At 47.3% G+C, this 27,235-nt stretch overlaps 1 long non-coding RNA gene across 1 annotated transcript in view; it reads left to right on the top strand.

The window, feature by feature from the left end:
* Window positions 1-2,639: 2,639 nt before the first annotated feature.
* The window catches only part of LOC137656965 (uncharacterized), a 43,653-nt gene continuing 19,057 nt past the window's right edge, over window positions 2,640-27,235 (top strand). The window contains exons 1-2 of the long non-coding RNA XR_011047065.1: window positions 2,640-2,735; window positions 4,206-4,324. This is a non-coding gene — a long non-coding RNA (uncharacterized lncRNA). The remainder of the gene's footprint in view (window positions 2,736-4,205; window positions 4,325-27,235) is intronic.

The raw sequence follows: 27,235 nt of genomic DNA, 5'->3' as shown, positions 1-27,235 counted from the left end.
TAAGCACCAGTGATAATAATTCACAATCCCCAATAATTCCTGCTCTGCTTTAGCAGTTAAGGGCATGAGGAATTTCTGGACTATAGATACATTCTCAAGGAGAGGGTGAATACTCCAGGAAATAATGCGATGACCCAAGAATGCAACTTCCTTGGCACAAAAGGTGCACTTGTCATACCTGATTACAAGGCCATTCTGGTGCAGATGGTCGAGGACGGTGCGTATGTGATGTAGGTGGTCCTCTTTGGAGGGGTAGAATATTAGTATGTCACATATGTAACATATGCAGAAGGGAAGGTCTCATAAGATGCCATCCATTAGTCGTTGACATGTTACTCAGGTATTAGGAAGGCCAAAGCAGTCGTAATTGAAGTTATATGTGCCAAAGGGAGTGGTGATGGCAGTCTTCAGGATGTCTTCAGGGTTCATGAACACTTGATAATACCAATTAAGGAGGTCGAGGGTCGAGAATACATTAGCTGCTTGAAGGTAGGTGGTGATGTTGGCGAGGTGTCTGGTTCCATCTGCATGTTAAGATTCCTGTCATTCCCACAAGAGCATAAGAATCCATCCTTCTTCTGGATGATGTGCAGAGGAGACAACCGTGGGCTTGAGGAAATTTGACAAAGTTCCATTTCCTACATTTTGGCAAATGTGCGTTTAGCAGCTGCCAAACATTCTGGTGCCATGGTCTGAATATTACAAACACCTGGAGCCCTGTTGCCTTGATACCGTGATAAATACGGTACTTGGCAGGAACTGTGGGTGTCTGGAGTTGTTCTGGCCGAAAGTTGTCAGGATATAAAGTGAGGAGGTGTGTATATGTGTCCAAGGGTCAAGTAAGAGCTGGTGTTAATCAAGTGTCAATGTGCAAAGTGAGGAGGTGTGTATAAGTGTCCAATGGACAAGTAAAAGCTAGTGATAACCAAGTGAGAGGCAGTTTAACTTTGGCAATGAGGAAATTCCACCAGTACTTAGCTTCCCCAAACAACAGAGTCAGCATATCATAACTGTGGGTGGGGATAGCAGATCTGTTGGTGACCATCAGGCAAACTCAGCTGTCTTGGAATGGTGGGATCGCACCCTTAAAGACCTGACAACCAGAGTTGACGCACTCATAGGGAGGCACTTACCTTCCATCGTGAACTCCAACAAGTCCACTCCTGACAAAGGGGACAACCATACAACACTGACTGAAGAAGGGTAAATATTGTAGGATACTGACACCCTTATCCGGTCAAGCCTATGCAGCGACAAAGCCACTACCACCTACCTATGCTACCTCAAACATGCCCACCATCTAACACCTGAACAGCCTTTAAATTACGCTGCTCCCCCTCAGTTATGCTACTACTACTCCAGATTTGGGTCTGCTGCTAAGAAGTTTGCTATCGGATGCCAATGGTGTTAAACGATAAGCCCATGTTAGATCCTGATTCATGCAAAAAAATAATCCCTTAGTTTTGCATAATTCAAGATCTAATGTGCGCTTTCTGGTAGATACAGGTGTGTGTCATTTCCTTCTGACTCGTTCTTCTCGTAATATGTATTCTATCCAGGTCGCTGACGTGTCCAAAATAGAGCCAGAATGTTCCATACTTCCACGGAAAGCTATTTGCTATCCTCATTGCTACTTGTATATATGTATATAATATATATATATATATATATATATATATATATATATATATATATATATATATATATATATATGTATATATATATATATATATATATATATATATATATATATATATATATATATATATATATATCCCATACATGAATTATGACATGTCTGAGGACTTTGTCCTGCAATGGACTAGAAACGGCTGCATTTGTTGTTTATACTGTATGTATAATATATATATATATATATATATATATATATATATATATATATATATATATATATATATATATATATATATATATATATATATATATATATATATATATATATATGTGTGTGTATGTATGTGTGTGTGTGTGTGTGTGTATGTGGGCATATAAATGTAGGCATTCTTTGTGGGTGTATCCATGCATTTGTTTACATGCGTAAAAATTCGAGAAAGTCTAGGAAAAAAAAGTCAGAAAAGTAGTTCATGATGTTCTACCCTCTGATCGTAAATGCAGCAGAATGAAATATGCATTTAATAAAGCATCTTCTATTTTATCTTTATATCATGTTATTCAAAAAGAAACACTCGATTAAATAATTGTTTAAAAATTTTTTTTATTATTTCTACATTCCAATATTACTGTCAAATGTATTGTTCCGCGCTCGGGTGTGTCATTATGATTATTGTTGTCAGATGGGTTAGTCTAAAAATCCCCAAAACTCATGTCGAAAATCCCCACAACAACCCAAAAATCCCCAAAACTCATGTCGAAAATCCCCACAACAACCCAAAAATCCCCATTTCCACAAATTTATTTTCTTCTGATCCTGTAGGCTTTAGTAATATAGAAATTACTCACTATACTTCATATAATTGCAAGCAAACTAACTGCTACATTATAAAGGTTTACTCATCTTTGTTTCTTCTTCATAGAAATTTGTACAGAATATCCTCATCAGACACCCAAAAATCCCCAAATCCAGGGATAAATTCCCATATCTCGCAACACTGGCCGGCCCATTACACTAGTGGCTGTTGTTAGAGAGAGAAGAGAACAGCTGTGCATCTTATATCTGAAATTTTCAATGATAAACGTTCTACGTTTGTTCAAAGGTTGGTACCGGTAATTCAGATACCTGATCAGGTGTATTAAAGTATCTCCAAAGTTATTTTCAAATAAAAAAATGGGTAAATATGTAATTTGCAAGTTGGTGGGGCTACTCCATTTTGAGTTGGCAGTCATAGCCTAGGCCAAGACATTTTGCTAATGTATTTTTCCCTTCTATGTGAAATTACATTTTCATTTCGAATTTTTTAAACGAAATAGTAACTGCTAGGATACTGGGGTATTTTGACCAAATGTCTGTTAATTGGGAGGTGCGTATAATTGAAAAATAATTGGTTTCATTATAGAACAGTGCAATATTTGTTAGGACATAGGAACTTGCATAATTGAATTGATATTTGCAGGTGGACTATTTTGAATCCTATTTACTACTAGCGGAAACCTCTATTAACAAAGTTACAGATTTTAATAAAGAATTGAACTTTTTTTTTTTGTCTTAGCACTGGCCACAAGAGCATCTGTTGTATTTTCCCATTTTAGGTGAATGAGATGCAAGTTATGCCCCGGCCTCTGTTAGTCGGAGGAAAAAAAAAAAAAAGCTAGGAGACATCCATTTTGTATAACGGATTCGAGTTTCCTTAGAAATGAAAATTTATTAATTGCTCATAAATTTCATCATCTCTGTATGAAAATTCATTGCTCATAATTTAATATTAAAGAAAAAAAAAAGTTTCACCAATGTAAACGAATACTGAAGGGATGTCTTATCCTAGGCACAAAGACCTGACCTAGGTAAAATTATGCAAATCGAATCATATTAGATGGTTGCATCCCGACATGATCTTTCATAATCTAGCCTACAAAGTTATATACTACAACCAAAAGTATGACCCCAACATACAAGGGTAGCCCTTTTAAAGCATTATTACACAATGCTGTATATTATGTAAAGGAAAAATGGGGTTACCTTATATATTCAAATAAGATTCACTTCCTTTTCCTATCATACCAATTTATCTAAATTACAAGTTAGGTTAAGTACAAAACTTAACCTAACTTAGGTTGCTGGATCCTTACGTAGCTAGACTTAGACCTCCCTCCTACCCACCTGATGTCATTTACAGTGCTATAGATGGAATCTTATTATGAGGATATGACCTAACTTCACGTACAATGCTTAGTTAAAATCAAATTATGGAGGATTATCCTAACTTTACATACCGCGTGACACAAATTCCTATTCAAAACATAGCTCAAATAGTTTTTAAAGCTATATTTCATTACTAAGAATAGGAAGTAGATTAATTTTTTATTATTCATTGAAAAGTATGTCATTAGGTAAATTCAGATAGTATTTAAACTAAACTTATGATTGCTAATCCATTAATACCAGTCAGTAGGTAACATTGTTTTTAATGGGCCTTTTATAAAAGCAAGGACATCATGCGTTATGTTACTGTATATGATTATACAAAATGAAACATTTTTCAAGATATCACTTTTTTTTTTTTTGTCAGGTGCATCTTGATCAATGAGCTATGAAAGTCAGAAATTTAAGGGATGTTATTTTTCTGCTTTTGAAGGAGAGTATGGAATATGTAAAATCCATCTAGCGGCAGCAACTGGAATTTTAAAGGTAGGGTGAATGAAGAGCTGTGTTTTTTCGATTTGAATGGTGGTATAAAAATATGTTGGCTTGTTGATAGATTGAGGTCAAATTGACTTTTAATTAAAAGTGGATTAGTCCTTTAGTGGATTATGATTATTCCAGATAGTCGATGGATAAAATTATGGCAGATAAGTTTATGGATTTAGTAGAATCTAATTTAAAAGATAATTGTTCCGTAACTGAAATACAAACCACGCTATTTAATATGGGGGTAAAGTTTTAGATTCAACCAAATTGGGAAATGTATTATATTAATATATTTTCCTAGTAAAGCACGTGATAACAAAAAACTTTCTCTCAATACATTATTGACGCTGATGTCTACTTACAGAGATAATTATATCAGTTAATGTAGGTCTGCATTTTATTTCTAAGTGTTTTGTATACCTTTACGCTGCCACGGGACCTAGCTCTTGTTCGTTTGTATGTCTGTTTTCATCTTACTTGGCTCCGCCCCATTGCGTAATGTGACAATATTTACTTGAATGCGCATTTGCTCCTCCCACTAATGTCGCTCCTCCAATCTAAACACTACTGGGTTCTTTTCAAGGGTTATTATTGGACGATTCATTGGTCTCTCAGTCTTGTTTCAAGGATCTGTTTTTCGTGCAATATAACATTGTAAACGATAGTATTTTGTTTTTTTCCCTATTTCATTATGGGAGAAACCCGTGATTGTCGTTTGTTTTCGGTTTTCAAAAGTTCCGGTTTCTATATTTTCATCACACGTCACTTAACTGTCATGGATCCTCCGGTACGGTTGTGTGAAATATGTCGTTATTCCTATTTTGATGTGATCGGCCGATTTCATGGGAATTATAATGGAACTCCTGAAGTAGTGAATCGTTTTCTAAGGGAGCATTCCGTATTACCTTTAAGTGTCCAGTGTGGTAAATGTGATTCGCCTTTACATTTTCGTGAGGATAGACATGTGTGGTATTGTACCAAATCTGAACGTATTCCAGTACTTGATGATTCAGAAGAGGGTCAACCACAACCTTCCACATCTTCATCGTCATCTTCCGTTTAAGGTAAGAAGTGATTTAACAAAATATATATATTCAAATTTACCCCTGGTTAAAGGGGGGGTCGCAGGGGGGGCGAAGCCCCCCCCTGGTAGGGGTACAGGGCCCCTAGGTTAGGTTAGGTGGGTTTGTTAGGTTCTGTGGTGCCCTGAAAATTACTGTGGCCTTAAGGGGGGGTCGCAGGGGGGGCGGAGCCCCCCCCGGTAGGGGTACAGGGCCCCTAGGTTAGGTTAGGTGGGTTTGTTAGGTTCTGTGGTGCCCTGAAAATTAATGTGGCCTTAAGGGGGGGTCGCAGGGGGGGCGAAGCCCCCCCCCCCGGTAGGGGTACAGGGCCCCTAGGTTAGGTTAGGTGGGTTTGTTAGGTTCTGTGGTGCCTTGAAAATTACTTTGGCCATAAGGGGGGGTCGCAGGGGGGGCGAAGCCCCCCCCGGTAGGGGTACAGGCCCCCTAGGTTAGGTTAGGTGGGTTTGTTGGGTTCTGTGGTGCCCTGAAAATTACTGTGGCTTTAAGGGGGGGTCGCTGGGGGGCCCTACCCCCCTCCCCCCGGTAGGCCTAGTTAGGGGTATGGGGGAGGGGTGCTGGAACATTAATTATTCATTTATTGCAAATATCATTCAATGCCCCAACACCCTCCCCCCCCTTCCCCCACCCAAAATCCCGGTTCCCAAAGGGTGTCCCCCATAATTGGTGGGATGAACTAGGGTATACATAGTAAATCTCTAAATCGGTTGGTTTGCAGTCAAAATAAACGTTAAATTCATTGAAACCACACTATTTCTGATGCAACAAATATATTTTTATTGCATTTTTCCAAATTTGGCTGAAACTAAAAATTTACCATGGTTTTTTTTTTTTACTTTTTCTTATACTTGGAATATACAGTATATATAAAAATTCTTTGTTTATGTATATATTTCTGTATAGAAATGTAGTAAGTTTTCTTTTCAGTGTTTGTGCTGTGTGTGAGATGTACGACAACGACACTTGCGTAGTGCAAGGCCACCACAGTTCCACTTCGTGGGGAACGACCTCTCCCTCTGGTCCTTCGGTCTTCCCTTCGGCTTATTTTCATTACTCGGCCGCCGCAGGGGAACCGTCATTGCCTGGACTCTCTTCATTCATCTAATATCTTCACTTTGCCTCTTTTCCTATGGGAAACTTGGTTTCTCAGCGAAGGGAGTGTGGCCTTTTTTTTAGATTGACTACGGTCTCTCTACTTGAGGTCGTTCCCCCCTTACTACAACTAAGTACTATTACGATAGCTCCTTTCCCGTTGCGGGTTAGGTTGCTATTTCCGTTGTTTGTCTCAATTATTTTTAGTGAAATCTAATTGCTTTAACTTTTCTGCTTCTCCGTGGGGAAAACTTCCCTTCAGGGGGTCAGTGGTTCTCACTTTTAGTGTATATTCTTAGATGATTTAGATAATTATAATTCTGTTATGATTCTGTTATAGTTCTGTTTTTGTTACAGCTCTCCGCCCCCCTTCTCCCGTGTATGTCATCTGGGGAAGGAGGGCGCATACTTAATTCTTATTTGTTCCGTAACCGAAATACAAACCACGCTATTTACAGAGGGTTACCTTTTAGCGCAGCTGAAATGGCGAGCCATTAGAATTTAACGAGGGTGTATTACCCCCGCGCTAGTTAGCGGAGGGGTAGGGGAGTGGTAGCTAGCTACCCCTCCCCCCCCCCTCACGCACGGATGAATGCTCACTTTCACTTTTGGCTCGGACTGTGACAGACGTCTCTGTCTTGGTCCTCTCTTGGCAGCCATTGTTTGTTTTGTCTTTACTTAATCGCTTACTTTTCATTTACTCAATATATATGTAAACATGTTTTCATGTTTGTATATATATTTGAGTATAGAAATAAGTAAGTTTCCTTTTCAGAGTTGTGTGTGTAGTGTACGATATCTACGTGGAGTCCTCGGCAGTTAGGCCTCCACGGCGTAATTTTTTGGGTGGCGATCGAGTTTGACTTATGTCTTTCTCTCTCTCTCTCTTGAGGTCGTTCGCCCTTTTACTACGTGTTACTACGCCCTTGTAGCTTCCTTTCCGTGTGGGGGGTTGCTACGCCGTACGTTTGTCTCAATTAGTTATGAATCTAATTGTAGTTGTTTTTTGTTTTTCAGCTTGTAGAACGATTCCTTTCGGAGTTTTCATTCTTTCTTTAGTGTTCATTCATTTTTAAATTACATAGTTACATAATTATAATTGTTATAATTCTGTTTTGGTTACAGCTCTCCTTCCGTGAGTGTAAGTGGTTGTGAGGGCACGTGCCTGTTGTGTAATTCTTGTTTCCTTTCCCTCGGGATTCCTCTTCGGAGCCTTCCCGGGGGAATGAATGTGTACTAATATTATTTGTTTTATTTTTTTACAGTTACCGATCTAGTTCGTTTCTGTAATATGGCAACGGTGTGAGCTGTCTTGTTGAGTCCTGGGGATATGGCGGTTGCTGCCTCCCCCCTTGTATTTTCGTCAGGGGCGTGTCTCCTTCTACTGGAAGTACTCCCGTGACGACGGACAGCTCTCCAGTTCATTTTAGAACTCTCAGGAGGCTTGCCTCCTTGGGCGGGTAACTTTCCTTCCGAGGGAAGTTTTTCCTGTCCAGGCTTGAGTTTTTCTCCTTTTGGGGGGTTCTTCTCTTGCCTTTTTTTCGTGCGACTATGGTCTTGGTGCTGAGCGGTCACACCTGCAGTTTCGCTCAAGGGGCTGGGCAACTGCAGGAGCTCCTCTTCGGAGGATTGCTCCTTTTAGGTCACTGGCTGACCAGTCTCTTCTACGAAGTGTTTCTCTTTCGTTCGCGAGAGAGTACACTCATAGAGACTCCTCTTCGGAGGTTTCTTCTGTTGCTGTTGCTGTTGGCTTCCCTCGCCGTAAGGCCCACCGTCCGCCTCGTCGTAAGGGCCTCTCATCTCCCTATAAGGGTGCTTGAGGCGCCTTTTTGAATCTCCGTTTGCAGCCTACAACTCCTTTTTCTCGATCTTCCGCCTTGGTGCAAATGTACAGCAGTCTGATCTCGTCTTCCGACGGGCAACGGTCTTCCGACGGACATCAGTCTCCCGGCGGACAACGATCCCTTCGGGGCAAAGGGTTGCCTCCCACGGGTGTTCTTCCCTTGCGTGTCAGGGTTTCCCTGCGCGCCCTTCTGCTGTGTTCTCTCCTGCTCCTGCTCAGTGTTAGCGCACAGGCGCTCTTCTGCTCATCAGCGCTCTCCTGTTCGTCAGCGCTTTCATGATGATCATCCCTGCTGTTCCTGTTGGTTCCTGTTACGCTCCCACGTTCGCCCTCGCGATCTAGAACTTCGGTTCAGGTCGGGGTCAAGGACTCTTCTTCTATGCGCAGGCTTCCACGCGTAGCCTTCTGCTCGTCAGCGATCATCATAGCCTTCTGCTCATCAGCGATCATCAGCTCGCCAGCGATCATCAGCTCGCCAGCGATCACCTGTCTCTCGGCGATCTCCGGATTGCCCGCGTGTGTTACAGCCGGCACGCCAACGTTCTCCAACACTTCTGAAGGAACATGGTTCGCCAGCTACTAGCTCACCTGCGGATGCTGATCGCCATCGCGCGACCCTCAACTGCGGATGGTGATCGCCATCGCGCGACCCTCAACTGCGGATGGTGATCGCCATCGCGCGACCCTCAACTGCGGATGGTGATCGCCATCGCGCGACCCTCAACTGCGGATGGTGATCGCCATCGCGCGACCCTCAACTGCGGATGGTGATCGCCATCGCGCGACCCTCAACTGCGGATGGTGATCGCCATCGCGCGACCCTCAACTGCGGATGGTGATCGCCATCGCGCGACCCTCAACTGCGGATGGTGATCGCCATCGCGCGACCCTCAACTGCGGATGGTGATCGCCATCGCGCGACCCTCAACTGCGGATGGTGATCGCCATCGCGCGACCCTCAACTGCGGATGGTGATCGCCATCGCGCGACCCTCAACTGCGGATGGTGATCGCCATCGCGCGACCCTCAACTGCGGATGGTGATCGCCATCGCGCGACCCTCAACTGCGGATGGTGATCGCCATCGCGCGACCCTCAACTGCGGATGGTGATCGCCATCGCGCGACCCTCAACTGCGGATGGTGATCGCCATCGCGCGACCCTGAACTCCGGATGGTGATCGCCATCGCGCGACCGCACACCTGCGGATGCTGATCGCCATCGCGCGACCGCACACCTGCGCATGCTGATCGCCATCGCGCGACCCTGCGCATGCTGATCGCCATCGCGCGACCCTGCGCATGCTGATCGCCATCGCGCGACCCTGCGCATGCTGATCGCCATCGCGCGACCCTGCGCATGCTGATCGCCATCGCGCGACCCTGCGCATGCTGATCGCCATCGCGCGACCCTGCGCATGCTGATCGCCATCGCGCTATCGTCTACCCTGCAGATGCTGCTCGCCATCGCGCGATCGCCTACCCTGCAGATGCTGCTCGCCATCGCGCGACCCTGCGCATGCTGCTCGCCATCGCGCGACCCTGCGCATGCTGATCGGCATCGCGCGACCCTGCGCATGCTGATCGGCATCGCGCGACCCTGCGCATGCTGATCGCCATCGCGCGACCCTGCGCATGCTGATCGCCATCGCGCGACCCTGCGCATGCTGATCGCCATCGCGCGACCCTGCGCATGCTGATCGCCATCGCGCGACCCTGCGCATGCTGATCGCCATCGCGCGACCCTGCGCATGCTGATCGCCATCGCGCGACCCTGCGCATGCTGATCCCCATCGCGCGACCCTGCGCATGCTGATCGCCATCGCGCGACCCTGCGCATGCTGATCGCCATCGCGCGACCCTGCGCATGCTGATCGCCATCGCGCGACCCTGCGCATGCTGATCGCCATCGCGCGACCCTGCGCATGCTGATCGCCATCGCGCGACCCTGCGCATGCTGATCGCCATCGCGCGACCCTGCGCATGCTGATCGCCATCGCGCGACCCTGCGCATGCTGATCGCCATCGCGCGACCCTGCGCATGCTGCTCGCGATCGCCCTCCTGTGCATGCTGCTCGCCAACGCACGATTGCTCACCTGCGCATGCTGCTCAACCATCGCGTCGGCATAACACAACGCGCCATCGCCAACCTGCGCGTTAGCGCTCACCAGCTCACCACCGATCGCTTGTTGATCCATATCGCCAGCGGTCTTCCTCGCCCACGCGGCAGCGCGTTTCCTCGCCATCGCGCTAACGCTTGCGTTCGCCGCCTTGGACTCGCGCTCATCCACCTGCCCACCCTCACGACTGCTCGCCCGCGCGCGACCGCTCGCCCGCGCGACCGCGCGCCCGCGCGACCGCGCGACCGCGCGCCCGCGCGACCGCGCGCCCGCCCGCGCGACCATTCGCCTGCGCGCCCACACGCCCACGTGCCTGCACGTCTACGCCCATGCTCTCCAATGTTCGCCCACGCGCGAACCAACGGTTTTCCATCGCGCGGACGGATGGTGTTCCGTCGCGCGAACCTACAGTGTTTCTTCGCACAAACGTCGGCTTATTTCTTGCAGTATCCATTGCTCGTCTATGGGTTATCGCTCACTGACCACCAGCTCTCGCCCTTCCTACCACGCTCGCCCTCCTTCTGCGCTCCTTCGCTCACCTTCGTTTGCGTTACCGCACATGGGCGCTTCCACGTTCGCCCACGCGAAAATCTTTGAATTACCGTCGCGCGAGCTCCAGGGCGATTGCGACCATGATTCCCAATGGGGTTTTCGCAGCATGGCCAGCCTGGCGAGTTCTTCTGGTGCGTATTTCCAGAACACGGCCTCACCCCGTAAACGCAGAGCATGGCACTTGCAAGAATAGGAGAAACTTAAGGGAGATCTGAGCAACACTCCTCTTTCCTGAACCTGGGTTAGCCTTTCCCCGTCATTCCCTGGAAGGATTTTTGGCGGGGGGGCTTTCCGTTCGAGATTTCTCCATCGGACAAGGGGTGACTGCTTACCCCTTCCTCTGGGAGCTTACCAGGTTCTTTCCCTCCTCGGTTACGGCCCGAGGTTTGGTTCAAGGAAGCTACAGGAAGATCATGGGTACACTTTCCTCCTCTCAAGCTCAGGCACCTTGGCCTTTCGTCGTTAAGTATCTAACTTGCGGACAAGCTCGATGTTGTACCATCTGGACGCGTTGACTGAGGGCTTCCTTCGGGTGTCTCATCTGTGGAGGTCGACGACCTCAGACACCCTTCCATCCTTGAGAAGAGTTTGTTTGTGCCCAAGGACAGAGACTTAGACAGCGGCTGTGCGAAGGAAATCGACTTCCGTTTTCACTCCTCCAAGGCGCTTTCTTCCAGACTCTGGAGGGCTCCAGCGCCCATTTCTTTCAACCACGTCGGCCTAAGTTATCGGCTACGACAACTGGGACAAGGTGTCCAATTGCAGTTTCCTCCTGTCAGGAACAGATGGCACGGGAGACTCCCCCGGGGGGGCATAGTCCTAAAAGGAGTTCATGAACTCTAGGATTGCAGGTTTTTCGCTGGGAGGATGCTCAAGGTTACTCATCCGAATGACAGCTTCCCGATGCCCATTCCCGCACAATCTCTGTGATCAGCCAAGGATATCGCGCCTGCCGTCTCTGTCAGCGAATTCAGTGTCTCTGAACCTCTATGCCATAGCGTCAGCAGAGTTGCCCGGTTGGGCAGAATGATCCATACCTTAGGCGAAGGTCTTCCTTAGGATCATCGACGGCTTCACCCCCGGCCTCCTCAGTCGATCCTTTCTTGTAAGGAAGGATCTGAGAGGGGATGTCCGTAGTCGACCTCTCAGCCCTGAGCAAGTTTGTCGAACAAACTTCGGCCAGCGTAGACCAGCAGAATCGATCAGACTGGTAACGAGGCGACAGGACTCCTTAAACCCTGGATCGGAAGGACGGGTACTTTCAGTTTCCATTCCATCCATCTTCCAGGGTGCTCGTCGAATTCAGCCTAGACTGCAAGTATTCCTGCTTGTGATGCAGTGTGGCTATCCCGCCGTGGCATAGCAGGTTTGTTTCCCCAGAGAACTCTCCCTGCCTTCCTCTTGGCCGCTCAGGTGCAGGCTTCCGCCTCCTCTGCTGTTTGGAGGGCTGGTCAACTCTGGTAGGCTCGGGTTCGACCTTCTTCAGCGCCGGGACAAGCTTCTGGATGCTTACCATGAGTGTGGGCTCATGGTATTTTGCTTGGAGCCTTCTCTTCCTCTGCCTCAACATCTGGAGTATATGGCCATGATATTGAGTCAACGGCCTTACCACGTTGGAAACCCCGCTTCTCATCCGTCCAGCGAGGTTAAGCAACGTCGGTACTTGGATGGGTGACCACCTGGGGACGCCAGATTCTGTTACCACATCCTCCGAGCCTTCCTTTCGGTTGACTGTGGCAAGACTGAGGAGAGTCGCAGTACCTGTTCTTAGTCAAGCAGAGCTTTCAGCCCTACCTTGGAACGTTTCCTAGTTCTCCTTTCCTCATTGACCCGTCTATAGTCCGAACGGTCGCCTCAGGATAAGTTCCATGTGGGGCGATCCAAGTTCCGGTGGCTTCAGGCAATGTTTAACCGGACTTCCTGGCCCCTATGGGACCAGCGGAACTATTAGACCTGCAATGGGGGTTGACCTATGGAGCCTCTTGATGGTAGTGGATATTCTCGTCCTTTCCCCACATTCTTGATGCTGTTCTCGGACTCGTCAAAGGAAAGGGGGGGGGGGGCATGTTCCGGTCCAGGCCTATGGTCAAGACCTGAAGGATACCTCTCCATCATTCAGGCAGGCTTAGGGGCCTTAGTCTGGCCCCTCTACAGATCCTACAGCTCCTGCCGAGTTGCCCCGTGCGCGTTGACTTCATGATTCTGGCGTATTCTAACCAGCAGGGGACGCATTTTCACACCTTCACATCTTGCAGTAGAGATACCGGGATGATTGAGATTCTCTCAATACCACCATCGGCTCTCTCATTCCAGGCAAGGGAATGTTCTCTCAGACTATCCGAGCAGAGCCTCGTAGAGAGAGTGTACAGTTGCCTCAAAATATTCCTTTTCCCCTTACGCTTATGTTTTATGAAAATAGTATGGTAACACCGCAATGAAAGCCTATTTGTCTTGTAACGACGGACGTGAATGGTCGAGCTATTGGTATGCCAGTGCTCCTATTTTTATAAACACTACTGTAGACAATATATTAATGATATACGAATAATAGTTCACATTACAAGTGAAATAAGTTGCTGTTAAATACTTAGAAAAATAGTATAGTAACAGAGTAGTAATAATAGCAATGGTAAAAATCATATTCATTCCTGATTAATCAGACATCGTCAACCTTCGTTACATTCAGTTGAGGCAGGCGTTTGCTGAAATCCAACTTTAGTTCATAGTAGATATATGGGTTCTTTTTCAGAACATAATTATTTGAATGGAAATACGCTTTCGATTTATATAATCCATCAATTTATAAAGAAATGAGATCATAAACCGCAAATTTCAAGACCTATAAATATAATTTCATAAAGGCAATTATGATAGCCATTGACAGGTCATGATACGGAAGGCTTGGGGAAAAATTAATAGACAACCCGATGTGTAAAGGAACAAATATATCCAGTGTATCATTCATATATATATATTTTTTTAATTCGAGCCACGTCTCACCAGAGTAGCCTAGATGGAAATTTCTCTGGGCGGTAATTAAACTCGAGTCATCTGAGTAACAACACACCTTAACCACCCTGATGGTCTTTATATCATTGGTAGATATGGTTGCACACCGATAAAATCAGTACTCATATAGATGAGAGAGAGAGAGACTGAACTATGGTTGGTTTTATTTTGTCAATTTCGTTGGTATTATCAAACAATACTATATAGACCTTTTATAATACCTTGATAATGACAACAGGGACTCGATTAGATAAATGTTGTATAGCCATGTCATTATATAATAAGATAACTCCGATATCCTTGTGTCTTCAATACTTATTACAATACGGTGGGGGTCTGAAACAAGTTATTGACGTCAAACTAGCTGTTTCACAGATCTCGTTCAATATGTAATATTTCCCTCCACATATGACCTAACAAAACATCAAGAAGGAATCATCAGTCGCATGTTAATTTTTATGAAAATAAATTCCATGATGATCATTCTCAGAGTAGTAAGGTATAAATTCATGACGGGCAGTTCGAGAATTTATCGGTTGTCAAAAGCCCACTTGACAACGGAATTACTTTAGGGAATGTAAGTGCTTCGTAAGATATCACTTTTAATACTAAATATTCTAGATAAGATAATTAGCAATTAAAACTTGCAACTAGATGCACCATAGATGGGTAGATACATAGATATAAAGAGATGGATTGAATTGCTTTCAGTTATCGTCAGGTTTAGAATTTTTATTTTTTCTATTTTACATTTAACTTAAATGACTAAATTGCACCCTCAGTTGAGTTGGCCTTGGTCTTAATCGTTGGTAAAAAATAAAATACCCAAGTCTTTTATTATATAATTATGAATTTTCTTTATTAAAATCAGCTGGATTCATCGATGAATTTATAGCAAATATCTGAAAACTATGTATTACAAATTTGTGATATTCAATGTTTAATCGCAATCATAACTTCGTATTAACCTTTTGTTTTAGTACTCAAGCGATACTGGTTGATTGAAGCTTATTATTTTTTTTTTTCAGTTTCCATTCTCATAACATTCCTTACATTTGTGGGCAAGGTTTAGTGAAATCACTATGGAAATAAATTATTTAATTCTAGTTATACAATGTTGAATTGTAAAAAAGAAAATAAGTAAAACAAGATCGTATTTGAAACATTGATATTTTTTCCATCCACCATTATGTGCAATAACATCTTGCAATCTGTTTTGCATTGACGAGACGTGGTTATACACAACTTGTCGGTTGCGGCGCAACAGTTCCCAATCGTTGAGAACATGCTGGAAAAGACGCTGGTGGTTACGCTCCTGACCCTGCTCCCAGCTGTTGACGATGTTCCCCCAGACATTTTCGATCGGGTTCAAGTCGCATGCTTTGCTCGGCCAGGGAAGGAGAACAATGTCGCGCTGTTCAGCAAACCATGCTCAGACAATCCTCGCAGTATGGATGGAACAGTTATCCTAAAAGAAATAATATAACTGATTAATCATACTGTTAGAACAAGGTGGAAGGAGAACAATTTATATTTTCAATATAAATGACGGCAAAATAATGCCGTTTAGTCCAGCAAAAGGAGTCACAATAATGATTAATATAAGGGCTTTAGTAGCCAAGGAGGAGACGTGGGTGTTGTGTGTTGATAAGAATATTTGGTCTACTTTTCATGAAGAGGCAAAAAATACCTTGTAACAATTTCAGTGGCTTTATTTGGCCGCTTTAGATTCATCAGGGAATGTAGATCAATGATGTTGATGTAAGATCCTTTTACAGTTATAAAACTAATAAATCCAAGACAAAAGTCTTATTGAGTAATTTGAAACTACTTTATGACCAATATCAGCAATGAATTGATACCATATTTGTCAAGAAAGTACATTCATATAACTAAAAAAAAAAAAAAAAAAACAATGCACATACCTGCATGAAAATTATCTGCTCAGGATAAGGAAGAGCATCAGCGCGAACGGAAGGAACCATCACCTCTTCCAAAATTTCGAGATACTGCTCAGCGTTGAACCTTCCACTGATCTGGGCCAATTCACCAACGCCATGCAGGTGTATCCACCCCCAAACGTTACAGGTGATATGGCCGCTTCTGGCTACTTGATAAATATTCTGGCTGTCGTATCTCGTGTTATCACGCCTCCAGCAATGCAGACGACCATGCGTGTTAGAAGCGAAGGTCTTTTCGTCACTGAAAATTACTCTGCCCCAGAAGTCTAACCCCTCTTCCAAATAACGTTGAGCAAATTCCAGCCGTGCCGTTTTATGACGATCCTCCAGCTTTTGTTTCACTGCCGGAGTCCTATGGTGGATACCGTCTGCGTGGAGCCTATTTCTTATAGTTCCAGACGAAACACGCAAGTTCAGTGTGTCCCTTATGGCAACTGCATTTATAAATGGGCTTTGCGTGGCTACTTCCGAAATCGCCCTATCTTCTTCTGGGGTCGTTTTTCTTGGCCCACCAGCTCTTGGCCTGTCGTTGAGGTTTCCAGACTCTTCCCATCTTCGACACCAAAGTCGAACTGTTGGCAATGAAATTCCTAATTCTCTTGCAATACGTTTGTAAGACATGCCAGAGTCTCTCATGCCTACAATTCTGCTCCTATTGCTGATTCTTTGTTGATTGCGATCCATTGTCTACTCTAGTCACTAAACCGCTACTCAAGAGAATGACATAATGGACTAACAGAGGTCACGACATCACTTACTGGCCCCGCCTCTCTCTCTCTTTCTGAGTTATACAGCTTTAATCGAGTCCCTGTGTCATTCTCAAGGTATTAAAAAAGGTTTATATAGTACTGTTCGATAATACCAACGAAATTGACATAAAATAAACCCAACCATAGTTCAGTCTCTCTCTCTTATCTATATGAGTACGATTTTATCGGTGTGCAACCATATCTACCAATGATATAAAGACCATCAGGGTGGTTAAGGTGTGTTGTTACTCAGATGACTCGAGTTTAATTACCGCCCAGAGAAATTTCCATCTAGGCTACTCTGGTGAGACGTGGCTCGAATTAAAAAAATATATATATTTGAATGATACACTGGATATATTTGTTCCTTTATACATCGGGTTGTCTATTAATTTTTCCCCAAGCCTTCCGTATCATGACCTGTCAATGGCTATCGTAATTGCCTTTATGAAATTATATTTATAGGTCTTGAAATTTGCGGTTTATGATCTCATTTCTTTATAAATTGATGGATTATATAAATCGAAAGCGTATTTCCATTCAAATAATTATGTTCTGAAAAAGAACCCATATATCTACTATGAACTAAAGTTGGATTTCAGCAAACGCCTGCCTCAACTGAATGTAACGAAGGTTGACGATGTCTGATTAATCAGGAATGAATATGATTTTTACCATTGCTATTATTACTACTCTGTTACTAAACTATTTTTCTAAGTATTTAACAGCAACTTATTTCACTTGTAATGTGAACTATTATTCGTATATCATTAATATATTGTCTACAGTAGTGTTTTTAAAAATAGGAGCACTGGCATACCAATAGCTCGACCATTCACGTCCGTCGTTACAAGACAAATAGGCTTTCATTGCGGTGTTACCATACTATTTTCATAAAACATAAGCGTAAGGGGTAAAGGAATACTTTGAGGCAACTGTACCTGGGGGTCTTTGACCTTGGGTAACCAGCAAGTACTGGTCTGGGGGACCTGATCGCGACAGCTTGGAACCTCAAGCTTCCGCTATTCTTCCCCCCAGTCTCAGACCCCGAGACTCTGGCAAGATGCATTCCGGTGATGGTGGGACAACTTCGACGCCTGCGTCTTCCCTCCTTTTTGTCTGTGGACAATGGGTCTCGACAAGACCAGGTTGTCTGTCAACCTTTCAATGGGAGAGCTCCACTGGGACTATGCGCAGAACGGTTTCTGGACCCTCTGCTTCCCCTGGCGGAACTCCCGGGAGAGCTTCTCCCACGGCGCAGACTACTCAAGCAACCACACTACGACATCTCTCCCGAACCGGGGCGTCGCTTCGGCTTCATGCCTGGAGACACTACGCCTCCTCCTCAAGAAGTGACAACCCGCTACAGTCGCGGTACGGAGGTCGCGTCATCTGCGATAGTCATCCACAGGGGTCTTCCAGGCAAAGTGAAGAGTCTAAGGTGGTTGGTGCCGTGGGAGATATACCTCTTCCCTTGAGACCTCTTCTCCAGCAATAACGGTCTTATTGCCTTTCGGCGGGAGGAAACTCCTTTCCGCTCTCGGCAATGAAGCCTGTCGCTCAGCCTTTCCCTGACCTTTAGGCTTAAAGGAATAACTTTTTCCTGCCCGCTGGATCTATCCTCGCTCATGCGAAGCTACGATCGTCCCTGCCCTAGTCGGAGGAGGACCTCCAACTTCGAGCATGGCTCGGACTTTTATTCCTTTAAGAGATCTTCTCAAGACCCTTTACGACAGGCCTCGGATTGTATCCGCCTTGGGTCTCCTGCTCACTCTGGCCACGGCCAGTGTGTAAGCAATCTTCTTGGTCTCTTACGACTCCCCCCTTTCTAAGGAAGAGGGGAAGGCAACATTCAGGCTCGCTCCTGAGTTGTTGGCTAGACTCAGAATCTGGGTGTCCCGGCCCTTCGGTCCGATTCATTCAAGATTTCGAGTCTCCATTCTGTATCTGATGTCCCAAGACCTTCTCTTTCTTGCCAGTAAAGGAATCGAGAGGTTAGCGCTGGGAACAGCTGCAGTTTGTCCTCAGTTGCAGCCGATTTGGGAGCACAAGGAGGACATAGGGGAGAGTCACCAGTATACCTCTTCAGCCCGGACTCAAGGACATTCATCTCGACCTGTCTCCAGACCTTCCCCCGTCACGTCGCCCTACAGCACGATGTTGGATACATCGCAACGTCCCTCGCCTTCGAGTAATACTACTGTGACGCAGGTGCTACAAGCTGGAGTCTGGAAGCGTCTAATGACCTTCGCAGCCCGCTTCCTGCAGGGCGTGACCCACAGGAGTCTCGATACGTTTTCTATCGCTCTGTGGTGGCTACACAACAGCTGGTCTAACCTCAGGCTCCTTTTTGGACAGGTAGCAGAAGGTTGAGGGCATTGTTATCAGGTTTTAGTCTGCATGAACGAAAGAAGTATGTCTGGCCCTTACTTCTTTCTTCATCATCCCCTCTACGGGGAAGCAGCATCCTGGTCTCTGCATAGCTGACCTCGAACCTCTGCAGGTAAACCATGCTTCCTTGTGTTCCGAGTATTGAGTCAATACTGTCGCGTCCCCCATACCCTGACGAGGTGGTATTGGGAACGTCCTAACCCAGAGTTCCTTCTGGAACTCCAGGTCAACTGCCTAGGACGGGTCACACTTCTTCCTTCACACACAAGCTTACGTAGGCCACATGGTTCCTTGCGGAGCAAGGAACTTGTGAGGTGCAGGGACTCCTTTTCTCGAGTGCGACTCACTCGGATTCTGAGTCCCCGGGTAAAGCCAAAGCCAGTATGGCTGGGGACTTTCCACCCTACCTAAGGGGTGAGTCACCCTCTGTAAATAGCGTGGTTTGTATTTCGGTTACGGAACAAATGACAAATTCGAAGATAATTTGTATTTTTCCTAACCATACAAACCTTAGCTATTTACACATATTTGCCCGCCAGCCCTGTCCCCCAAGACAAGTCCTACCTCTAAGTGAAAGTCCTACCTCTAACTAGCGCGGGGGTAATACACCCTCGTTAAATTCTAATGGCTCGCCATTTCAGCTGCGCTAAAAGGTAACCCTCTGTAAATAGCTAAGGTTTGTATGGTTAGGAAAAATACAAATTATCTTCGAATTTGTCATTTTATGTTATTCCCTCGGGGTTTCTCTTCGGAGTTCCTTCCTGGGGAATTTGGTAAAATAATTATTTGATTTTATTTTCCCAGTTAACTATGCAGTTGTTCTTCGTTCGACTAAAGAGTGCCAACGAAGCAGAGTCTGCTGTCTCTGCCGAACTGTCCTGTTCATGACGGGGGAATCTGCTGTCGCTGCCGTCCCTCAGAGGACGTCGTCATGGGCGTTTTCCCTTCTCTTAGAAGTACTCCCGTGACAACGTGCCAGCACTTCAGATCATCTTAGAATGCTAAAGGAGGTTTGCCTCCAGGGGTTGGACAACTTCCCTTCCGAGGGAGGTATCCTCCCCAGGGGTGAGGTTTTCTCCCTTCAGAGGGAGAACTTCTCATACCTTAATAAATTCATTGCCTTCGACTACTGTTGTTGCCCTTTGGCCAGACTTTTCTCCCCCCTTGCTGAGTTTCTCTTCCTTCAGGGGTGGATCACAGTCTTGGCAAGTCTCTTCTACGAAGTGTTCACCTCTCTCGTTCGCGAGAGAGGCCACTCATAGAGACTCCTCTTTGGAGGATCGTTCCTGTTAAAGTCAGCTTGCTGATCCAACGGCCCTAAGGGGCGTCACCACGAGTGTCTTCAGGTCTCTTCTACGAAGTGTCGCCTCTCTCGTTTGCGAGAGAGGCCACTCATAGAGACTCCTCTGCGGAGGATTGTTCATGATAGGTCAGCTTGCTGATCCAACGGTCCTACGGGGCGTCACCACGAGTGTCTTCAGGTCTCTTCAACGAAGTGTCGCCTCTCTCGTTCGCGAGAGGGGCCACTCATGGAGACTCCTCTTTGGAGGATCGTTCCTGTTAAGATCAGCTTGCTGATCCAACGGCCCTAAGGGGATTCACCACGTGTCTTTTCTAGTCTCTTTTACGAAGGGCACCTCTCTCGTTCGCGGGATAAGTCCCTCATAGAGACTCCGCCTCGGAGGATCAAGCAGAACTTCCAGTGATGATCGTCCTGCCAGCTGACCTACCGATCTATCAGCGCAACCTTGCGCTGCAACGAAGGACTTCGGTCCTGGACTCTAAAGCAGACCTGCTTACGGTCCTCATCGGGGGATGCCCGCCCTTTTTTAAGGACACATCCCAGTTCCTGATCGTCCAGCCAGCTGACCCTTCAACGTAGCGCGTAAACGTGCGCGCTCGCCAAAGCGCTTAGAACGGGCGCGCGCTCCCCGATCTTCTTACTCGCGCAAGCGCCGACGATCCACACAAGCGCCGACAATCTTCTTACGCGCGCAAGTGCCAACGATCTTGTCCACGCGCGGGAACTGATGGTCTCCCGCACGCGCACCAATAGTCTTGTGCGCGCGCTCCGATAGTCTTGAGCGCGTGCGCGCTCCGATAGTCTTAAGCGCGCGTCAACAACTCGTACGCGCGCGCATGCCAACATTCTGGCCCGCACGGGCTCTTCATTCTGATCCTGCACGTCAATCTGATTCCTGCACATTCTATGAAGTCTCGCCCGCACTCCAACATTCTGGCCCGCACGGGTTCTTCATTCTGATCCTGCACACACTATGAAGTCTCGCGCCCGCTCGTCCCGGCGCTCAGTCGCCCGCACACCCGTGCTCCAGCAGTCTCCCTCGTGCGAGCCCCGGGTATTCCCCGTTGCGCTAGCGCGATCGCGATCGCCAATACCCTCCCACACGCGAGGCTGCCGGACAACGCGCGGTAAGGGCGCCATGACCGCATCCTCCCCCCCCCCCCCCCCCGCGCGTTGCTGCCAGACAACACGCGGTAAGGGCGCCATGACCGCATTTCCCCCCCCCCCCCCCCCCCGCAAGCACAGAACAGCGTGCTTGCCGGTAGGGGGGAAGGTTCCAGAAGGGTCCAGGGACATTTCTTCCTTATCTTCCTTCTTCTTACAGGCGACTCCTCCAGAGGGAGTGTCTGACAGCGCAGCCGGCAGCCCTGGTTTGGGGCTCTAATCAGAGCGGTAGCACAGGCTTTCAAGCCTATTCTCTCTGAGTTGGGCCACAAATCCTTGGCTGCATCTACTCCCCTGAAGAGGGAAAGAGGAGTTTCGGACGCAGTAACTTCTCCGAGGACTAAGCTGTCTCCTCGTAAGTCTTCGAGGCAGGCTCCCTCCCCCCTCAGACTTTTCTCCCTCCCCTTGGACGAAGATTTCCCGTCCTCAGGAGAGTCACGTGAGGTGAGAAGTTCCCCCATCACACCATTGAGGGAAACCCCACCTCGCGCGGTAAAGGGTGGAGAAGAGCCTGCCTCCGTCGTTGTTGGCGTCCTGCATCCCTCCCAGGAGGGAGTTAAAGGACTCCAAGACATTACCGAGAGGCCCCTAGCACCGGAATCTACAGGCTCAGACATTCTTCTGTTATGGAAACGAACCGGTTTGAGCCTAAGGACGTGGAGCAGGCTGCAGAGAGGTGAAGGAAGTCACCAAGACTCCCTCCTACATAGGGCTTTGACATTCATGCCCTATAAGCCTCCAGCACCCCAGCAGCCACGTCCCACCAAAACAACGGCAGTGAAGACAGTGGTGTCTAAGCCCTTTCCGGTCAAGGACAAGAAAGGCAAGAAGTCCTCCAGGGAAGGGAAGAATCCTAGAGGGAGCAGCCGAGGCCGCAAACACTAGGATTGGCAGTCCCCCCTGCATGTCCGCAGTGGGAGGATGCCTACAAGGTTGCGCAGACAGGTGGCAGCAACTTGGGGTCGATTCCTGGACGATTTCTGTTATCAGTCAGGGATATCTCGTCCCGTTCACAACATCTCTACCTCCCCTGAGGACGAATCCGGTGTCATTTAGCTCCTTTGCCATGGGATCAGCAAGGGGGCGGGCCTTTAGGGCAGAGGTTCAGATTAAAGCAAACTCCGTTCAGCATGGAGACCGCAAACACTGTCAGTTTTGCAGTGAAGCCGCAAGACTTCATGTGTATACTGTATCTGAAGGACAGGTACTTCCATATCCCAGTCAATCCGTCTTCAAGGAAGTACTTAGGGTTCAGCCTAGACCACAAGGGGTACCAGTTCAAGGTGCTGTGTTTCGGTCTCTCCACAGCACCACAAGGTTTTACCAGAAGTGTTCACCCTTATATCATCGTGGGCACACAGGATCGGCATCCGTATCCTCCGTTAACTGGATGACTGGCTGAACGTAGCAGACTCGGAGTCATCCCTTCTTCGACTCCGAGACAAACTTCTACGACTTTGCCAGGATTTGGAGATCATGGTAAATCTCGAGAAGTCCTCTCTGCTTCTTACTAAAAGACTGTTTTACCTTGGCATGATTATAGACACCAATCTCCACAAAGCCTTCCCATCAGACGACAGGATAGCAAGGCTGAGAAGGGTCGCAAGCCCTTTCATCAGTCGAGAAGAGCTTCCAACCCAATCGTGGTTACGTCTCCCCGGTCACCTTTCATCCTTGGCTCGTCTAGTTCCCAACGGTCGCCTCAGGATGAGATCTCACCAGTGGCGGCTCAAGTCCCGGTGGAATCAAGGTTGCCATTCCCCGGACGTCATGATCCCTATGGGTCCTGTGGAACGGACGGACCTCCAGTGGTGGGTGACAGACGACAACCGACGAGGAGGAGTGGATCTTCTCGTCCTTCTCCCGTATGTAATGCTGTTTCCGGACGCCTCAAAGAAAGAGGGGGTGGGGGGGACGTTCTGTACCACAGGACCGCAGGCCTGTGGTCTGAATCAGAAAAGTGCCTCCATATAAATCATCTAGAGATGAAGGCCGGTTTGTTGGCCCTTCAACAGTTCCAACAATACCTGGCAGGTCACTCTGTGGTGGTAATGAGCGACAACACCACAGTAGTGGCTTACATCAACAAGCAAGGAGGTACCTTTTCGAAGCAGCTCTCCCATCTTGCAGTAGAGATACTGAGATGGACCGGAGTCCGCTCGATTCTACTATCGGCGCGTTTCATTCCAGACAAGAGGAATGTGCTTGCCAACAATCTGAGCAGAGCATCTCAGATAGTGAGTATCGAGTGGTCTTTGTGTCATCTAGTAGCCAACAAAGTCCTGACTTTGTGGGGTTCCCCGACTGTGGATCTCTTCCCGACAGCGCTGATCTTCAAGATTTCACCATACTTTCCCCCAGTCCCGCATCCCAATGCACTCTGGCAAGATGCCTCCCAACAACGGGGGGACGACATCAACGTGTACGCCTTTCCCCTGTTCTGTCTGAGGAGTAGGGTACTCAACAAGACCAGAATATCGGTCAATTTTTCAATGACCCTCATAGCTCCGCTATGGCATCACGCGGAATGGTTTCAGGACCTTCTGCAATTCCTAACGGAACTTCCGAGAAAATTCCTTCCACGACACGATCTACTCAGACAACCACATGCCAGCATCTTCCACAAAGCTGTAGCTTCGCTACGACTTCGAGTCTCATGACTATCCAGCATCTCCTCTCTGAGAGAGGAATTTTCACAACAAGTTGCGATTAGGATGGCTAGACATCTGCGAAAATCATCCGCATCTGTCTACCAGGCAAAGTGGAAAGTTTTTGGTGGTTGGTATCCTGGAAGGGGTATCTCTCTTCTAGATGCCACTATTCCAGCAATAGCGGAGGTCCCCGTGTATTTGCGGGAAGAAAAGATGCCTTTCTATCTCGCCGATGAAAGGCTATCGCTCGGCCTTGAGTGTAGCCTTAGGCTCAAAGGAATGACCTTTTCTTCCTCGCTGGAACTTTTCCTACTCATACGAGCTTATGAACTTACCTGCCCTCAGTCAGATGTGAGACCTCCTCCATGGAACGTGGTTCGGGTTCTCAGGTATCTTAAGAGACCTCACTATGAACCATTACGCAAGCTTCAGTTCGCCGCCAAACTTGGGAGACGGTATTCTTACTAGCTTTGGCTTCGGCCAAGCGAGTCAGTGAATTCATGGTCTCATATGACATCGACCATGCAAGGGTATGGAGGGAAGGTAACGTTTAAACTCGTCCCTGGGTTTGGTGCTAAGACTCAAAATCAGGGGGGGCCGGGCACTTGGTTCGACTCCTTCCGGATTCAAGTCTCCGTTCTGTAACAGATGTCCCAGACCTTCTCCTACTGTGCCCAGTAAGGAGTCTGAGGTTATATCTCAGAAGAACGGCTACAGTCCGTCCCCAGGTGCAAACATTGTTAGCACTGGGAGGATTAAGAGGAGTGTCACCAAGAACACCTTCTTGGCATGGATTCGTAGGGTGATCCATCTGTCCCTGAATCCAGACCCTCCTCTGTCATGTCATCCTAGAGCACATGATGTCAGGGGCGTAGCTACGTCCCTGGCCTTCAAGAGAAATTTCTGTGACGCAGGTCCTTCAAGCTGGGGTGTAGAAGCATCAGACGACCTTCACAGACCACTACCTGCACGACGTGACCCACAGGAGGCTCGATACGTTTTCTATCGGCCATGTGGTGGCTGCACAACAGCTGGTTTAAAACCTCAAGCTCCTTACTGGACAAGTAGCAGAAGGTTGAGGGCATTGTTACCTGGTCTTAGTCTGCATGAATAAAAAGTTGTTCCGTAACCGAAATACAAACCACGCTATTTACAGAGGGTTTACCTTTTAGCGCAACTGAAATGGCGAGCCATTAGAATTTAACGAGGGTGTATTACCCCCGCGCTAGTTAGCGGGGGGGGAGGGGAGTGGTAGCTAGCTACCCCTCCCCCCCTCACACAGATGAATGCTCACTTTCACTTTTGCCTTGGACTGTGACAGACGTCTCTGTCTTGGTCCTCTCTTGGCAGCCATTGTTTGTTTTGTCTTTACTTAATCGCTTACTTTTCATTTACTCAATATATATGTAAACATGTTTTCATGTTTGTATATATATTTGAGTATAGAAATCAGTAAGTTTCCTTTTCAGAGTTGTGTGTGTAGTGTACGATATCTACGTGGAGTCCTCGGCAGTTAGGCCACCACGGCGTAATTTTATGGGTGGCGATCGAGTTTGACTTATGTCTTTCTCTCTCTCTCTCTCTTGAGGTCGTTCACCCTTTTACTACGTGTTACTACGCCCTTGTAGCTTCCTTTCCGTGTGGGGCTTCCTTCGGGTGTCTCATCTGTGGAGGTCGACGACCTCAGACACCCTTCCATCCTTGAGAAGAGTTTGTTTGTGCCCAGGGACAGAGACTTAGACAGCGGCTTTGCGGAGGAAATCGACTTCCGTTTTCACTCCTCCAAGGCGCTTTCTTCCAGACTCAGCAGGGCTCCAGCGCCCCTTTTCTTTCAACCACGTCGGCCTAAGTTATCGGCTACGACAACTGGGACAAGGTGTCCAATTGCAGTTTCCTCCTGTCAGGAACAGATGGCATGGGAGGCTCCCCCGGGGGGGGCATAGTCCTAAAAGGAGCGGCAGAGTTCACGAACTCTAGGATTGCAGGTTTTTCGCTGGGAGGATGCTTAAGGTTACTCATCCGAATGACAGCTTCCCGATGCCCATTCCCGCACAATCTCTGTGATCAGCCAAGGATATCGCGCCTGCCGTCTCTGTCAGCGAATTCAGTGTCTCTGAACCTCTATGCCATAGCGTCAGCAAGAGTTGCCCGGTTGGGCAGAATGATCCATACCTTAGGCGAAGGTCTTCCATAGGATCATCGACGGCTTCACCCCCGGCCTCTTCAGTCGATCCTTTCTTGTAAGGAAGGATCTGAGAGGGGAGTTCCGTAGTCTACCTCTCAGCCCTGATCAAGTTTGTCGAACAAACTTCGGCCAGCGTAGAACAGCAGAATCGATCAGACTGGTAACGAGGCGACAGGACTCCTTAAACCCTGGATCGGAAGGACAGGTACTTTCAGTTTCCATTCCATCCATCTTCCAGGGAGCTCGTCGAATTCAGCCTAGACTGCAAGTATTCCTGCTTATGATGCAGTGTGGCTATTCCGCCTTGGCATAGCAGATTTTTTTTCCCAGAGAACTCTCCTTGCCTTCCTCATGGCCGCTCAGGTGCAGGCTTCCGCCTCCTCTGCTGTTTGGAGGGCTGGTCAACTCCGGTATGCTCGGGTTCGACCTTCTTCAGCGCCGGGACAAGCTTCCGGATGCTTACCATGAGTGTGGGTTCATGGTATTTTGCTTGGAGCCTTCTCTTCTTCTGCCTCAACATCTGGAGTATCCGGCCATGATATTGAGTCAACGGCCTTACCACGTTGGAAACCCCGCTAATCATCCGTCCAGCGAGGTTAAGCAACGTCGGTTCTGGTCGGTACTTGGATGGGTGACCACCTGGGGACGCCAGACTCTGTTACCACATCCTCCGAGCCTTCCTTTCAGTTGACTGTGGCAAGACTGAGGAGAGTCGCAGTACCTGTTCTCAGTCAAGCAGAGCTTTCAGCCCTACCTTGGAACGTTTCCTAGTTCTCCTTTCCTCATTGACCCGTCTATAGTCCGAACGGTCGC

Source organism: Palaemon carinicauda, chromosome 18 (assembly GCF_036898095.1).
Source record: "Palaemon carinicauda isolate YSFRI2023 chromosome 18, ASM3689809v2, whole genome shotgun sequence".
Classification (NCBI taxonomy): Eukaryota; Metazoa; Arthropoda; class Malacostraca; order Decapoda; family Palaemonidae; genus Palaemon; species Palaemon carinicauda.
The sequence above is the reverse complement of the archived record's forward strand: the minus strand, read 5'-3'. Positions and strand labels throughout refer to the sequence as shown.